This window comes from Cupressus sempervirens, chromosome 10 (genome assembly GCF_028749045.1).
Source record: "Cupressus sempervirens isolate cs-2001-9-10 chromosome 10, ASM2874904v1, whole genome shotgun sequence".
Classification (NCBI taxonomy): domain Eukaryota; kingdom Viridiplantae; phylum Streptophyta; class Pinopsida; order Cupressales; family Cupressaceae; genus Cupressus; species Cupressus sempervirens.
Genome location: NC_143127.1, coordinates 962,286,865 through 962,305,856, shown reverse-complemented (window position 1 = coordinate 962,305,856; position 18,992 = coordinate 962,286,865).

The window sequence follows — 18,992 nt, the reverse complement described above, 5'->3', positions numbered from 1 at the left end:
ATGGTAGCACATCCTTAACCAAGTCAGCCAAAACAACATCATCATCTTCCAACACTGTAGGAGTCACCAGAGCCGCTGTCACAGGAGCTACAGGAACCTCACAATTCTGATATACTACAACTTGAGATGCCCCACAAGCATCATTAGGAATAGATCTCTCATCTGGGCAAGCTGGATCAGAAGAGATAGGAGGAGGAATACCCTCCTCTAGAACCATACTATCTAGCACCTCAAAATGGTTAAAACCTAAATCAGATAATCTTTCTTTCAAAGGCCTCTTTTGACCACGTCCCTTAGCTCAAGGATGAATAGGGGTAAATCCATCCTTATCCTGCATTGAAGCCTTACCCTTACCTATATCATCTTGTGGATTCATCCCCTTGGTAGTATTAACCATTTGAGATTGTCCTTTCCCTGTAGTATTTGCCAAACCACCAGCATTTCTAGCTGTAGACCGATCCACTCCTTTGAAACTCAAGTTACGGGGGCACTGCCACAGTAAATGACCATACTCATGACAAATTCAGCAACGAAAAGGGAGGGATTCATAATCTAACTGTTGCACCCAAGAAGAATCCCCCAGAAAAATTTCCAAAGAATCTGGTAATGGGTTATTCAAATTAATTTCAACACAAATTCTAGCAAAAGAAATAACCTTTTTATCGAGGGTTTGATGTGCGATCGTAGCTGGCTTCCCCAACAAAGCAGCAATTTGTCGAAGGATGTCTTCATGCCAAAATTCCAAGGGAAGACGAGGCAAGTGAACCCAAACTGGCACTGTTGAAGGGAGATCCTCAGCAGAATTAAAACTTGAATGCCAAGGTTTGACAAATAACCCCACATTGTTGTAGAAATAAGGGCCTCCTTCAAAAACACGATCACAATCAGACATGCAAGAGAATACAACAAAAATATAACTATTCCCTGCCAACATAATCTCCATATCACCTTCCACCTACCAAGAGCGGTGGATCCATCCCTCAAGAGCGGATAGGGAAATCCGGATTCCAAGAAATTTGCATATCAAAGCATGCTTGGTCCAGTAATCAATGTCCTCCATTACAGTCATTGGAGGAATAACTAGAACAGGGCGATCATGGCTACGTAGAAGACAACCATTAAATTTTTTCAGCTTGGAGCTCTCCCCTAAATAAAATGATTCAGATCAAATTGCATGCATAGTTGGAGAAGAACCATCTGTTCTCACCAACGGAGAAGAAATCCCAGGCCTTGCCATGCAAAAAATAAAACCCCCAATCCAAAATTGATTGCAGAAGATCTCCAAAAACACTGATGCAAATTATGTCCAGTAGCTAACAATCCAAACAGAATAGAAAAATAGTAAAGATCAAACACCAAGAACAGGCTAGGGGAAAAACCCTAGCCTAGCTGGCAGCCAACGCTTCTTAGAGACTCCATCCTCTGGGCATCCTCCTATGCATTATGTTTATTTTTTTATACCTTAGGCCTAGATGACTTCATGACTCCATGATTTCTAAATCCTCCTTGTTTTTTATGGCTTGTGATATACAAGATCCCTTCCACCATAAAGAGTATGACTATGTGGCCTTGATCATGGACATCATGCACAATAAACTTGTCAGTGCAAAGAAGGGAGAAATGAAAGATTTTAAGTTCCACCATTACTCACTATTGATACACCTTATCTTGTATTACAACATTGGTTACATTAGCCAAGACTTCATTGATCAAAGTTCAAATTAATTTGGTGAGTTACCTATGCAACTTTGGACTTGCATATAGTATAAGAATTTCCATTATTCAAATGCACTTGTATTCTTTAATTTGTTTACCACTATCATTATGAGACAATTGGATCCCACTTTCTTTACGGTACCCAATGTTTTAAAGACCTTGCTTAGGCCCTCATTTTTAGATGAAAAAACAAAATTAGATCATAACTGGGGGAGCATCTTTTTGTTTAAGGAGTGCACATTAATGAGAATATGTGCATGCCCATAGCCTCCTCATATTCTACCTATATATTTACCCCATAGATTGGCCATTATTGAATTCTTTTGGCAATTTTTATTGATGAACAAAGAAATGATCCCTCCTTCTCTACATAAGCCAAAATTTGTTTGAAGAAAATTTAAGGTAGGAGATTTTTAAATTGGAAAAAATGCATATGAAGAGTTGAGTGAGTACCTAGACTAGTACAAATTTTCTACTAGGCCTTATAGTATATATGACCCTAATAACTATATTACCAATGAGGTCAAGGCCATTAGGGGGTACATCGTGCCTCTAAGAAAGCCAATCCTTGTGAAGGATTTGATTGCCAACATAGTAGAAATAGGGGAGGTTGATGAGATACTAAGAAAATATGGTGAAATAAGGAAGGTAGAGGAAGCCATGAAAAGAACAAACCTTGATTTAAAGGGTTTTACATAGAAATTCCCTACCCTAGCAACCTGAGAAAGATGGTAGATAATTTTGAACACATCATGTCATAGATGCCATATGAGCGAGAGGAAGAGGATGCCACTATAAATAGAGAATCCCCTAAGCCAGATGTATAGTTAGAGGTTGAGTTGGAGGAAGAACAACCCTTAACTTCAACAAGGGTGCTAAAGGGAAATAAAAGGCAGAAGAGAATGCACATCCTAGAGAGGGTGGTTAGCAGAGCCTTATAAGTAATGCTTGGGAATGATGAATATTTTTTTGATATTAGGTAAAAAAATTTAACTCAAAGGTTGGAAAAGTCCCTACTGATCTTCAAATTGTAGTGTCAAGATTGGATGACAGGCCCATCCAATCTAAAAATTTTATGGAGGATGAAAATTTCATTAAATCATTAGAGTTTAAAAGTTTTTTTTATAAAATAAAAGAAAATGAGCTCACATTGAGCCTTATTGCAGGGGAAGATCCTAGAAAAATAAAGAATTATTTGATAAGCTACTTGCCTATGACCTAGAAAGTGAGACAATGACCCCTGTGGAAGCCAGGGAGTTAGTACATAGGAGTGGTAAGATTTTGATACCCAACTGGGATATTGAGAAAGCTTTTCCAAGGTGATATTGACGAATGTGTTTTCAATGAACTAATTGATACCCTATTCAAGATCAAAACTGAAATGAATAGGTTTACTACAGAGGGGAAAGTGATTACTAATGCCAAGTGGAAAAAGTCTATTAAAGAACTAGCAACAATAAAGACATGTGAGTGGCACACCAAGAGAGAAGTTATTTTCTAGGAAGAAATTGCAAAAATCAAAGCTTTACCAATAGGGAGTAGTTAGAGAAAAAGACAAAGTTAAAGATTTTATGCTCCAGGTGTCATCTGCAACTACTTTTTCTTTTTTCTTTTTGAATTAAGGTGTCCAGATATTTTTGAAAAAGGTTTTTATACTCATTGTTGTAAAAGAACACCTGTCAATCACAATTTCCCTTTACTTATTGCAACACATGTTATATAAATGAGTTTTCATGGCATTGTGAGGGTCCAAAATTTTTCTATGTTTTCAATTTTCAAGAAAGTACATTCGGTCCAATCATGTGTAGTTTTTTTTTTGTTTAATTTTAGTCATGTACTTTTTTAAAGACAAATAGAAATGATCGAAATAGTGTGAATTTCTAGGTTCTGTACTAAGTTTCTATTGGTTATTGTATTAATCAACAAAAGGGATAATGCAAAAGAGTATTTACACCAAAACTGTGTCACCATTTTCTATCTCCCTTTAATGAATTTGTTAATTTTCAAATCATTTGAATAATGTTTGTTTGATTGAATGCATTTTACATGGGGTGTATATTGGTTATATTGCTATTTTTAATTCAATAAATTATGTAAATGCTTCAATAAATTAGTATAATTGATAAGTTTATGAAGACGATATCACATAAGAATGGAAATAGGTGATTATAGTTGATAGATTCAATTACAAGTTAATTGAACAAGATCTCTTGATAATAGTTGATTCTTAGCCCCCAGGGATATGGCACTGGTCATATAAATTAGAGGTGTTTGAGAGTAAATTATCCTTCTACATGTCAAAAAAATTATAAATTCAAATTCATTTTCATTTCATTTAGTTCAAGGTCATAATGATGGTCACCACTCATTTACATTAAATTTTTTGAGTCTTAGGTAGCTGCTATTTCTAGGAATACTTGTAAACTCTAGGAGAATTATGACTAGATCTACTTATAGGTGATGCATATAGACTTGAAAGCATTAAAGAAATTGGTAAACTATGTATATGCATGAGGATAAAATATGAAAATTAGAATGAAACTAAGATAGTTTTAATACATTAGTTTGCATTAGAATCATTCCTAGGTATACCCACCTTAGTTTTACAAAGCCTAAAGAGTAGAAAACCATCCTAGGTTTTGTTGAAGTTGTGTCTAAATTGTTTACTTATGTAATTGTTCATTGGAATTGGCTAATCCTTAGGTTATATGAGTATTATCATTTTGGTATTGAGCATTTTGTTGCTCAGTAGTTTCAAACATCAACAAAATGGCAACTCTATTGGGGAATAATGCTTTATGTGTCATAAACCAGTGTATCATTTAATATTTGTTCTTCCCTTGGGTAGAGTCTGAGGTAAGAATTTCATGAGAGATTTTCTATGGTTCTGAGGGTTATTTACATTTTGTCTGTGGTATTTAGTGAAAGAATTGTGATCTGTTTGATGAGACCAAAATTTTCCTTTATTTTATGTTGTTTAAGATACTTTTTTGATACTTTGTTTATCTTTGTTAACACATTTGTGGACCTATGTTTACCGAACCTATGATAAACCTATGGGGTAGAAACTATGCCATCTTTTGCTAATATTATATATAGTATGCAACATTTCATATAGTTATCAAAATTTACATTCTTATATTTGAATTTAATTTGATAAATGCTTATTTGCAAGCATGTTTTGCAATATAACTAACCTATTAATGAAGACTAAAATATGACTAGAGGAATTCAAAAGCTAAGCATCAACAAGATTTAAGGAGAAGAGAATGCCAAGGAGCAACCATGGTGGAGGAAATTGTAACAGTTCTAGAAGACATGACAGTGTATAAGGAGGAACTATGAAGACTTATTACCTTCTCTACATTTACTCTATGGTAAGCAGATGTTTAGACTCTATTATTCCTGCCTTAAGCTATTATTCCTTTTTCCTACCTTTAGTTGTTATCTTCCTATTTTCTCTCTTGCATATTTTTAGCTAGGTCATTTACTTTTCTATTATGAAATAAATGGTGATTTCCTATATATATGTATTGACCCAAGTGTGTTAAGTTTTAGGACTAGTTAGAAGAAATAGTTTCTGAGAATAGACTATTAACTTTTACAATTGTATTTTTATAGTTCTGTGTTATGTAATGAATTTCTAAATTGAATGAAATAATTTTCAGCTTTTATCTTGTGTTAGTAGTTTAGAGAAGTTGACCAAAGGGACCCACTTGGAAGGTGGATTAGATTAGGATAGAATAAATTTATTTTCAAGCATTCATAGTATCTTAGTTAGAAATGTGAGTTCCTTCATCTAGCATCACACTTTCTGAATGTTCCTCCACCATATGTGAGAATAGTTTTAGTGGATGAGCCAAGTTGGAATATTTGTTATCTTTTCATTGTATTTCTAGTATTCATAGAGTTAAGTGTGTTAGTTTCCTGTAGCAATAGTGTAAGTTATTTTCCTTGCATTTTTACTTTACTATAGCATAAGCTTAGTGACTCATTAAGAGACCTACTCCACATATTGTGCCAACCATTTCAAGTATACATCCCTGGGTTAATAAGATTAAATGCACCTCATAGTGGGAGAAATAGTCCTTAGTTTGAATATATTATTCCTAAACAAGGCCTAGTGCATGACTATGATACATCTATTGTGAGGCAGGTCATTTTTGGCACTGTTGCTAGGGATGGTGTCAAGCTAGGAGCATTTTTGAGTCATAGTTCCTAGATAAAGTTTTTTTTTAGAAATCTCTAGTTTGAAGTTTCTTTCACCATTGTGAAAAGTTTAATTACATGCATTGAAGATGAAGATGACGAGATGAATATGACAGATTTCTTCCACAAGGATCTATTAATTTGAATGAAGAAGTTGAAGAAGAAGAAGTTGAGTTACCTTTTGAAGACACAAGCCCTATTTTTCCTATGGTATAATTATCAAGAACTACACCAATAGATATATCTAGTCTTCAACCCTTCACTGAAGTATTGGACAGTTTTCTTGACAACACTGCTCTAAATCCACTAGTTGTTAATCATCTAGTAGCCAATATCCCTTTTCAATAGCAACCTCATAATTTCATACTTGTAGTTATGGAACAACCTACTTTTCCATTTCCTCTTCCAATTCTTATAACCAATGCTAATCTTAAGAACATACCTCCCACTACTCTTTTGAAGTTCTATGGCCTTGCAACTAAAGACCCTGATAGTTTTTTAATTGAATTTGATATCATTTGTCATTGTTTTGACTACAACACTGATGCCCATAAGCTTATGTTGTTTCTAGCAACATTGAAAGAATCAACTTTACAATGGTTCTTGGGTTTAGGAGCCAATGCAACAAGAAGTTGGGATGAAATGCAAGCTTTGTTTCTAGATAAATATAAATAATATTGCAAAGCATCTAGTATAAGAGGGGATGATATCTTCAGGATATCATAGAAGGAGGAAGAAATGTTGGAAGACTATGTTTCATGTTTCTTATACACACTGCAAAGAAACCCTCAGCATACATTGTCTGAAGATTCACAAAAACTAGTCTTTCTGAGAGTTGTGAATAATGACTGTCTAGAAGTATTGGAACTGGTAGCTAGTGGTGATGTCTATCAAGCTTCCTAGGATGATCTTAAGAAGATTTTTTAGAACTATTCAAGGTCAGCCATGAAGAAAGGTTGAGGACCTCATTCCACAATCACTAAAGGAATCACTCAAGGCATTTCAAAGCTTGAGGTATCTAACCTATTGTCATATTTCAAACAAGATATCACCAATGATGTTACTACACATCTAGATACAATGACCGCAAAGAAAAAAAAAAGTAGAATCTAAATTATAACTAACTGAGTACTATCCTCATTGCCAAAAGCAAAAGAAGGATTGCCAATGTAAACTAGTTACAAGCATGGAGAACTAGCATCTTCCAACTGAGTAGGTCAAGATAGATGGAGATGATGAGCAAGTATTCTTTGTTTCTCAATGTCGACCATGGGCCCAACATCAAGGTATGCCTTAGGACCCCTTGCAAAGTGAAAATTCATATGGTAATCAATGGAAAAACTATAATTTCCAAGGTCCACAAAATCAATCCAATTGGAACAATGCTAGGAAAAATAAACCACAACAATCCCAATGGCCTTAGAAATCCCAACCACCCTGGCCTAATCAACAAAGTAACCAATGGCCACAGAACCAATAGTACTACTAGAAAAAGAAACAAAACTAATGGCAACCACCCCAAGGGAATTGGTAGTCTATGAACCAATGGAAGGGATCTCAACAATGGCCTAACCAAAATACTAGTGCTCCACAATTACCCCCTCCAGTTCAACAACATACTTTAATGCCACCACCTACAAATCTTGGATCTCAAAAGCAAACACAATTACCAAAACAATCTTAGCCAAATCTGAATAGCCAATAACCTTAGTAGCCCATGTATAGTGTTGCTGCTCAGTTGTCTCCTACTTACACCTTGACTGTTGTTGATATACATCTGAGATTTGGTACAACTTTACCAGTGCCTAAATTGCCTCTTATAACTAAATTAATAGATTATCCTAAAGCATCAGAACCTTTAGTTATTGAAACTTTTGACTCACCTAATGTCACCATGTCAACCCCAGCTCAACTAGTAGTAGAGCCTCCTTTTCCAAAAAAATTGATACAAAAGAAACCTGAACAAACTAAGGAACAAACTTTTGACATTGTTGATCATTTGAAAAATATACATGTCCAATTACCATTTTTTCAAGCTATTAAGGATATTCCACTCTATGGAAAAGCTATTAGGGAAGCCTACTTGAAGAAACCTAGAAGGAAGAAGGACCCCAACACAGTCCATGTTGTGGGACAATTGGCTAACATCATGCTAGGGAACATGATTACACCAAAATATTCTGATCTAGGAAGTTCAGTAGTGAATGTTAGTACAAATGGCCAATTTGTTAAAAATTCTTTAATAGACCTTGGAGCTTCTATAAATTTTATGACTAGAGATACCATGAAGAAGTTGAAAATAGACGGACTAAGGGCTACACCAACAATTCTGTAGCTTGCAGATAGTTCTACTTGTTGATGTTTGAAAATGTTGTAGGTTTCCAATTACCCCAATGAGAAAAAGACACATCTAGGGGCATCTTACTCCCATTTTTGAAACATCCTTTTAGACACTAGGCCAACTATAAGGCTTGACCCTTCTTCTACTTAATTCATGCTATCGACATGGCATTCCTAAAAAACATGGAGCTCTAATTTTAAGTCAAGAGTTAAATACATTCACATTTAACTCTGTTCTCTCAATAGAACATTGTTCAGTCATAATAAATACCCAACCTTTTGCATTTATTAAACTCCTTCATAGTTGACAAAGTACCAAATCCCACACACTCATTTGAACTCAAATGACATCATGCATATGGTGAAAATTGAAATATTTAGAAAAATGTCACATATTCCATTTCAAAAACTTTAATTTGCACACAATCTCCACCAGTCTAATGGAATTAGTCAGACCCCAAAAGCGGGTCCAGCTATTTTTTTGTTTTATTTTTGAACAACTGGATTGTCAAACTAATTAGAATCAAGTTTGATCACTGAACCATCAATTAAAACTCACTTGATCACTTATTTGCAATTGCCAATTTAATGCCATAGGTTCCTTTGACATCATGCAAGGGAAAGTGATTACACCAAAATATTTTGATCTAGGAAGTTCATTAGTGAATGTCAGTATAAATGGTTAGTTTGTTAAAAATGCTTTAATAAACCTTAGAGCTGCTATAAATGTTATGACCAAAGATACCATGAAGAAGTTGAAAATAGGACTAAGGGATGCACCAATAATTCTATAGCTTGCAAATAGTTCTACTTGTTGGTTTTTGAAAATGTTGTAGGTTTCCAATTACCTCAATGAGAAAAAGACACATCTAGGGGCAGCTAACTCCCATTTTTGACACATCCTTTCAAACATCATGCCAACTATAAGGCTTGACCCTTCTTCTACTTCCTTCATACTATTGACATGGAATTCCTCAAAAATGTGGAGCTCTAATTTTAAGTCAAGAGTTAAATCCATTCACATTTAACTCTATTCTCTTAATAGAACATTGTTTAGTCACAATAAATACCCACCCTTTTGCATTTATTAAACTCCATAGTTGAAAAAGTACCAAATCCCACACACTCATTTGAACTCTAATGCCATCATGCATATGGTGAAAATAGAAACATTTACAAAAATGTCACATATTCCATTTCAAAAACTTCAATTTGCACACAATCCTCACTAGTCTGATGGAATCAGTCAGACCCCAAAAGTGGGTCTGACTAAAAAAATTTTTTTTTTTCAAAAAATTGGATTGTCAAACTTATTAGAATCAAGTTCAATCACTGAACCATCAATTAAATCCCACTTTATCACTTATTTGCAAACTATCAATTTAATGCCATATGGTCCTTTGACTAGTGTTAAAAACTGACCAGAACACCTGATTGAACTCTAAAAATTGGCATACTGACTCTCTATTCCACATACTTCCACCCTATTAGATCTCTTCCCATGAATAATTTGAGGTCAAAAGATATTGACTGGCAAACTTGACCTCTTAGAACTGCCTGCAAGAAAACATGTTAGAAAGTAATAAACTATTGACTTTGAAAACTGGGTAAACAGACACTTGGGAAAATGAAAACTGGGATGTTGGTTCACTATCATGAGGTGAGTATAATTTTCAATTTGGGATCATGAAGAATAACATGACAAAAATGGCAAGTAGTCAAAGTGGGCTACTTGGATTTTGCAGATTGAAACAATGACAGAAAAGTGAATTTTGCAAATGGAATTGACCTGGAAAAGTGTGCAAATGGATTTGTCAAGACTTGAAATTTGGCACACTTAAAATGTTTTTGGAGGACAAAATAGTGGTACAATCTATTTGATCTCACCTATCATGAATCTCAAGATATAACATCATGAATAGGGGTACCAATCAATTTTCAAATGCTGACACCAGTAAAACTTTAGAAATTGCATTTGGAATCACATTCAAAAGCTGATCAAATAGATTCATCATAAGATAAAACTTGAAACATAACAAGTCTCTGATGTCTACAATGTAACACAAAAGGAAATTTAGCATTTTGATCGACTAGGTCAAAATTACAACTCATCAAACAAGGCTTCCCAAAATGATGTTCAATGTGCATCAGCATGAAAACAATAAATGAACAACTTTGAGGGATTCAAAACCCAGACAAACAAACTCAAAATGACTCAAAATATTAAACATAGGCTCTCTAGTATGGACACTAGACACTTCCAAAGTGGCAAGTCATGGAATATTTCTGGGTGTGAGATAGTCAGATGCAAACATGGCCTTCCGTTGTTGTTTGACATGAGTGAAAATGTAGATTTGGAATTTGCTCAAAATGGAACTTCACAAAATAGCTCAAAATGTCAATTTATGTTCATGGAATGCATATATGCACTAAATGAAAGTTTTTAGAAACATTAAACACCTCATGGGGCTCAAAGGTACAACTGAGTACAATCTCATCAAAAACATTTGTGGGGCTCAATTTCTCAATGGCACTCAAAATTGGGAAGGAAATTTTGAGTCCCAAAACTACTGTCACTCCTGATGGGATGATAGAAAAAATAGTTGTAACCTTAGATTCTCTAGAGTATCCTACAAACTTCATGATTTTGTCCCCTAAAGTTAATCTATCTAGTTATCCTGTCATCTTAGGTAGACCATGGTTAGCCACAGTTAATGCAAATATAAGTTGCAGATAAGGGAATATGACTGTATCAAATGATCAAGCAACAAAGCAATTTTATTTATATCCTCTAGCTCAACCATTACTAGATTTGAGTACATCTATTTGGCCAAATTTAGGAGATGAAGAAGAAGAGTTAAATTCTATAGTACAACTCATGATGTTGCATAAACAGTCTTTTCTAAAATTGCAAGAGGAAGATTCAGTACATCAGAGTATCATCGCTAAAACTTGTGTGGTAGAAAAAGATGTATCTAAAAGTTCTGTGTTAGAAATGATCACATATGAGGAATGTGATAAGAATTTTACTTTGCTTAAAGAACTTGAAACTCTTAAACCACTTTTGCCTTGTGAATTAGAAGCAAGTCCAATTTTTAAAGCCACTATGATAGACTCCACTACTACTGTTGAATTGATTAAAGGTCATAAACTTCATGTTAACCCCAAAATAACACCCACATAGATGGAACAGTTAAACGAATTGCTTCAAAGACATGAAAAGGCCTTTTCATGGGATTATAGTGATATGAAAGGGTTGAATCGTACATTATGCACTCATAAGATATACATCAATGAAGATTGTCTACCACTCCATCAACCCCAGAGAAGGATAAATCCAAGTCTTAGAGAAATAGTTAAAACTGAATTGTAGAAATTGGTTGATGCTGGTTTTATTTATCCTATATCTGATAGTAGATAGGTGTCAACTTTGTTATAGTGCCTAAGAAGGGAGGAGAATGGAGAATCTATGTAGATTATAGAGAATTGAACAAGGCTACTAAAAGGGATCACTTTCCTTTACCATTCATAGACCAAGTTTTGGACACACTAGCTGGAAAGAAGTATTTCTCTTTTCCAGATGAGTATAGAGGTTATAACCAAATCGGCATTGCTCCTAAAGATCAAGATAAAACCAAAAATATGTGTCCATGGGGTACTTTTACATACTGTATCTTACCATTTGGTCTATGCAACGCTCTTACAAAATTTTAAAGAGCAATTATTAGTATTTTTGCTGATATATCACATGATTGTATGGAAATCTACATGAATGACTTCACAACATTTGGAATCACTTTTGAAGAAGCAATTGTGAATCTTGAAAAGGTTTTGGTAAGATGTCAAGAACATAATTTGGCACTTAATAGTGAAAAGTGTTTCATGCTCATGCAGGAGGGTGTGGTACTTGGTCATTTCATATCCACTACAGGAATACAAGTGGAACCAGCTAAGATAGAGGTAATTCAAACATTGCCCATACTTACAAAATCAAAGATGTAAGGTCCTTTCTAGGTCATACTAGATATTATAGACATTTCATAAAAGATTTCAGAAAAATAGCTAGTCCTTTATATAAGTTACTAAAAAAAGAAGCTAAACTTAGTTGGACATCTGAATGTGATGAAACCTTCTTGCAACTTAAGAAACTTTTGACCATAGACCCAGTTTTACAAGGCCTTGATTGAAATTTACTTTTTCATATATATATAGATGCCTCTGATTATGCCATAGGTGCAGTCTTAGTGTATCAATCACAAAATCTTGGAAATGCCATTTATTATATTAGTAAGAGCCTTCATGGTCCAGAGTTGAACTACATTATGACTGAAAAACAATTGCTAGTAGTAGTTAATGCCCTCAAAAATTTTTTACGTTACATAACTAGCTATTCCATATTTGTTCATATTGATCATGCAAAAATTAAATATTTCATGAAAAAAACTACTATAATAGGTAGGTTAGCAAGATGGTTACTATTATTGCAAGAATTTGATATAACTATTATTGATAAGCCTAGAAAAGCCAATGTTGTAGCTGATTATTTATCAAGAATCCATCATGATGATCTTGACACTACTTTGGTCGATGATGCATTTCCAGATGAGCATTTGTTTCATATTGCTATTCAAACTCCATGGTATGTAGACATTGCTAACTACATTTCATCCAATAAAATAGTAGCACATTTTTCTTACAAGGAAAAGAAGCTGCTTGTAGAGAAAAGTTTTTGTTTCTCTTGGATAGATAATCTCTTGTTTTACATTGGACCTAATCAAATTATGAGAAGATGTGTGCAAGAAGATGAGACATATGGCATTCTACATGAATGTCATAATGAACCATGTAGAGGATACTTTGTAGAAAAAAAAGAACTTTAAAAATCCTAACAATTGGTTATTATTGGCCTACACTTCATAAGGATGCAACCAACTATACAAGAAAGTGTGACCAGTGTCAAAGGATGGGCTGACCAACCAAAATAGATGAAATGTCTCTTAATCCTTAGATGCCATTAGAACTATTTGACAAATGGGGAATGGACTTGATTGGTCCAATTGATCCTCCATCTAATAGGAAGTCCTATATTCTAGTGTGCACTGACTACCTAAAAGAATGGGTTGAAGTTAAGGCTATGAAGCATGACCGTGATGAAAAAGTTTTTGAATTCCTGTATGAAGAGGTTTTTACTCGCTATGGTGTACCCAAAGAGCTAGTCATTGATCAAGATGCACAATTCACCTCTAATCTAATCTCAAAATTTATGAAATAGTATAACATTAGGCACCAAAAATCTAGTCCTTGTCATTCTCAAGCTAATGGACAAGCAAAGGTTACAAACCGAGAGCTAGAAAATATTCTAACAAAAATAGTCCATTTGCACCATCAGGATTGGACCAACAAATTACAAGAATTTTTTTGGGCTTAGAGAACAACCTGGAAGACTACTACAAGATTCACAACATTTGAGCTCCTATATGGAAAGGTGGCCATGCTTCCAATTGAATTTGAACATAAAAATCTAAGGACAACCTTAGCATTAGATATTGAACTTCTTGTAGCACAAAGAGAACATATTTTTCATCTTAACTCTTTGGATGAGATGTGCAAAGTTGCTTTGGAACATATTGAATTCATACAAAAATAAAGGAAACAATAGCATGATTCTCATATTATCAATAAACAATTTCATGTTGGTGATTGGGCATTATTATATGATTCTCAATTCAAGGATATGCCAAGGAAGCTGTAGACAAGATGGCTAGGACCATATGAAATTAGCCATATCTTTGATAATGGAACTATTCAACTAACTACCATTGATCTGGTACCTTTAAAATTGTTAGTCAATGGTCATAGACTCAAGTTATACAAATAAACACAAACAAAAGTGGATTTTCTATAGTAGTTCCAACACTTGGCTTCAAATACGACTCAAGTAACTCTTCTTGCAGTTGAAGGTGTCAACCTTTCAACTGCTGCTCTTCAACATTAGTTTTTTTTTTTTATGTTCATGCTCATAATAATGACTTTATGTTCACATATTCACTTTTTCTTTCCATTTCATCTCTTTACCTTCCACCCATCCACCTCATCTCATTTCTTTATCTTCCATCCACCCACTTTCCACATCATCAAATTTTCATGTTTTCATTTAAAATTTTGCAAAATGCTGATGGATGTTGCCACTGATATTATTTCTACCACCTTTGGTACGTGCAATAATCAAATTGACAAGTATAACATTTTCAAATTATATTTCATTTATAGTCCACAGATTTTGTTAATTATATTTAATACTACATAATCTATATAATGGTGATGTTATACTAGTCCCTTACCTGTACTAGGTCTGATAGGTGAGGACACTTGTCTAAATTTAGCAGGGGGTAGGGAAGGTCATAAAATCTAAAGGCACGTCTATTTATTCGTGATGATTTTCTAAATCTTCACATTACCCTTCATTAATACAAATTTATTGCCATAAGTACGCAAAGTGAGGTGTTGTACTCCCTTTTTTTTGAATGATTTTCTATGTCAAGCTATGATGTGACCTATTTTAAATTTTTTTTTGTCATTCGAACCCTATTTTTAGACGATTCTCACATAAATTTATGATTTACCTTCATTCAAAACTTAATTATTGTGCATAATAATTTGTTATAACAATTAATTGCTTCCTAAAACAAAGAAGTGTGATGAGTCTGAGGAATAACACAATAGTTTGAAGCTTGAACAGAAAGGGAGAAAATAGAGTAAACAGAGGAAGTGTTAAGGAAATTGGGTGGGCAGTTGCAAAGGAGAGAGCTGGTAGAGCATACTATGTTGCTCTCAGATGTAGAAGTTGTAAGAAGGTTTAATGCATGTGGATGGCTAGGGTATTTCTTGCATTTAACTACATATGATGAAGAGGTGGGTATAGAGTTTACAAGGTCATTCAATGAGGGAGAAGCTTCTATTTGGGGCTTAACAATAGTTGTAATAGAAGAGCGCATCACTGAGGTAACCTAGGGTTACCTGCAGTTGGAGAAAACTACCCCTAGCATGCATGACACTAGGTCAGTGAGAGCCCAATTTACGAAGCTGCCTAATCCTCAATTGGATGTCACAAAACAAGGTCGCAAGAGAATGTCACTGCTACCACCATACAATGAATTATCCATGCACATAATTAGGTATTTTACATGCGAAGGAAGATTTTCATACCTACATGCACATCATTTCAAGCTACTTAGTTGTGTAAGGCATAATCTTGCTAGGAATATTCCAAATTTCTTGTATAATATTCTTTGCATTAGTGCAGAGGAGACTCAAAAAGGAAAAGAGAATTATGTTACTCATCATGCTTTAATTAAGTTGTTAATAGAGTGGTCACTTGGTGATGTATCCCACTTAACGTGGGATGAATTTGTGCAACTTAAAACCATGCAACCCCAAGCTGGCCCTAGCGAACAACATAGTGAGGGAAATGTAGCTCCCACTAGTGAGCCTATCGAACAAAACATTCAAGAGGCTAAAACTGAAAGGACTCAAGGAAATGAACAAGAAACTACCCTTGTTCAAGAAAATGTGCCTCCACTTATACAAGAAATTCCTAAACCTACTACAAGAAAAGTTAAGAGGAAAAGAAAACTACCAAAAGAAATTTCTGTTTAGCAAGAATCAAGCCCTACAGTTGTAAAACAAAAGAGAAAAAAGAAGGGTCCTACAAGAACTGATCATATAGTTGAAACACCCAAGGGGGAAAGTGTTTTATAGTTCTATAGGTAAAAGCAATTTGTAAGAGAAAAAGTGAAGTTTAGTTGTGTTTATGTGCATACATTCTTTGGGCTCATGGACAACTATAAAGCCAAATTATAATAGTGATCATGCTAAGTGGGACCTATTGAGTTGTCAAATGGGCCCTGATGTAAGCAAATCAAATGGTGACATGTCAAAAACATCAGATGGGCACAACCTACATGGTAGATTACTTAAGTTCTTAATTTTGCATGTCGTTGAAATCAATGACAATGCTATTTTCTATTTTTCTAAGTTTCAATCTGGTACATTGATAAGTAAAAGGTGAAATTTTATCATTATGCCTTTACACTTCAAAGCTAAACATCTTAAAAAAGATCTATTTCATCCTTTTCTCCATGGTTATGAGTTAAGCATGAGTGTATAAGCATAAAGGGATAGATGAAGGAAGGAAATCAAAGCTTTACACTTCTACAAGAAAGGAGAAGCATAAGAGCAAGATGCCATCTGTAAAAGCTTTTCAATGTTACAAGGTTAAGGTAACTCATGCAATTATAAAGTAGAGATAAAGAGAAGGTAAGTGGCATTATGATGCCATGGGTAATGCCTTAAGCATATGACTCAAAGATGGGTGTATAAAGTGTTATGATGTCTCAGGTAATGAAGTGAATAGAGCAACGTAAAGAAGTTTCTTAAGGTTTCCTCTGATACGTGTGTGTGTGAGCATAAAGGGTGAAGAGAAGGTTATAAAAAAGGCGTTATGCTCATATGATCAAGGTTTGAAGTGTAAAATTGAAGGTATCAATTGAGAAGGCTTGAGATTCTATGGTGTAAAGGGTTGTGTAAGAGCATAAAGGAAATTTCAATGCAGTGTTTACGAATCCCTAATGCTTCAATGCTTGGGATATTTTGAAGCCTCATAGAGAGAATGTATGGGCTTGCCAAGGGTGTTCTTAGGGTTACAAATATTAAAGATCTTGACTCTGCATAAGAGCAAAAGACCAAAATTTGAAAAGAAAGCTTCTTAAGTGTCATGCCAATTCAGAAAAGGAGAAATTCACCATGACCAAGTAAAATAAAACATTGAAAGGACATCAGGATCAAATTTCATAGTTCATATTTCTTGTTGTCATCCTAAAAGGGTGGTATTAAATGCTCATGTATGTAGAATTAATTAAAAATCTAGTAGAATATATGACTAAAACATAAATATTTGATTGAACATTTAAAATATTACCATTCTGAAGAATTTGTGATCTTGCTCTGAAAAATTCTACAAGCATCCACAGCCTCATGATTTCTGTGTTACCGTGTAAAGAATTCAAAGTATAATTTGCAGAGAAGATGGTTAACAAGGAGGTCAAAGAGGTTCCTAAAGAAGAGGTAGAGGTTGAAGACAAAGGTGATCATGTTGTAGAAGTCACAGTAGAAGGAAAAAAGAAAAAGGGCACTATGAAAACTGAGAAAAAGTCAAGGGTTACGAAGCCCAATAAGCATGCAAAGGATTGGCTAAAACTTCTTCTAGGGTCATCAAGCACCATTTCAACAAATGACCATATCTTCAAAGACCCTTACTTCCTTGTTAGAGATGCACAATGCTCAAGAATTAATGGTTTCAACTTGTTTTTATATTTCTACTAAAATATAATAGAAAATGTGCTAGTATGTAACCCTTGGAACAGAAAATTGGAAAAGTTGATATTTCTAGAAGTTTTTGTTGATGTAGACCTTCTAAAAGCACTAAAAAATTCCTACAATCTAGTCACCAAAACATTTCAAAGACATCATGAGAGCTCTTTGTGCAAACTAGATAGGACTTATTTTAGAGGCTTTTCGATTGGAAGGGCAGATGGATGTACCTATTGATCTTGATGATTTACATGGTAAATTTGGGAGAAATAAGACTTATTTTGTGAACAATGTCATGCTGCCCCACATTCCCTATAATGCAAAAAAGGTAGGGCTGATTCCAAAGAAGGTGGGGGAATTTTTTTCCCTTGAGCAGATTCAAGAATTATTTCAAGAACATAGTATATGGGCTACACAAAGTGTTGGGAAGTGATGGTATAGAGGATTGTGTCTATGCCTCCCTATTTTTAATGGCTTGTGATATACAAGACCCCTTTCACCATAAAGTGTATGACTATGTGACCTTTATGATAGACAACATGCACAATTAGGTTGTCAGTGCAAAGAAGGGAGAAATGAAAGATTTCAAGTTCCACCATTACTCACTGATATTACACCTTATCTTGTATTACAACATTGGTTACATCAGCTAGGAATTTGTTGATTAAACTTTAGATGAATTTGGTGAGTTACCTATGCATATTTGGACTCACATTCGAGATAAGAATTTCCATTATTCAAATGCACTTGTATTCTTTAATTTTTTTAGCTATGTTATTATGAGGCAATTGGATCACACTTTCTTTAGGGAACCCAATGTTTTGAAGACCTTTCTTAGACCCTCATTTTTAGATGAAAAAACCAAATTAGATCATAACTAGGGGAGCATCATTTTTTCTAAGGAGCGCACATTAATGAGAATATATGCATGCCCACAACATCCTCATATTCTACCTAAATATTTATCCCCCAGTTTGGCCATTATTGAATTCTTTTGGCAATTTTTATTGATGAACAAAGAAATGATCCCTCCTTCTCTGCATAATCCCACATTTTTTTGTAGCACATTTAAGGTAGGAGATCTTGAAAGTGGAAAAAATGTATATGAAGAGTTGAGTGAGTACCTAGGCCAATACAAATTTGCTACTAGGCCTTACTAGATGTATGACCTTGATAATTATATTAACAATGAGGTCAACGCCATTAGCGGATACATCCTACCTCCAAGCAAGCCAATCTTGTTAGGATAAACCACAGACATAAATAAAAAACTACATACAAATATAATCAATAATAGAAAAATAATAGATCACATAGAAATGAACACAAGGCACCAAGATTTAATGTGGTTTACCCAA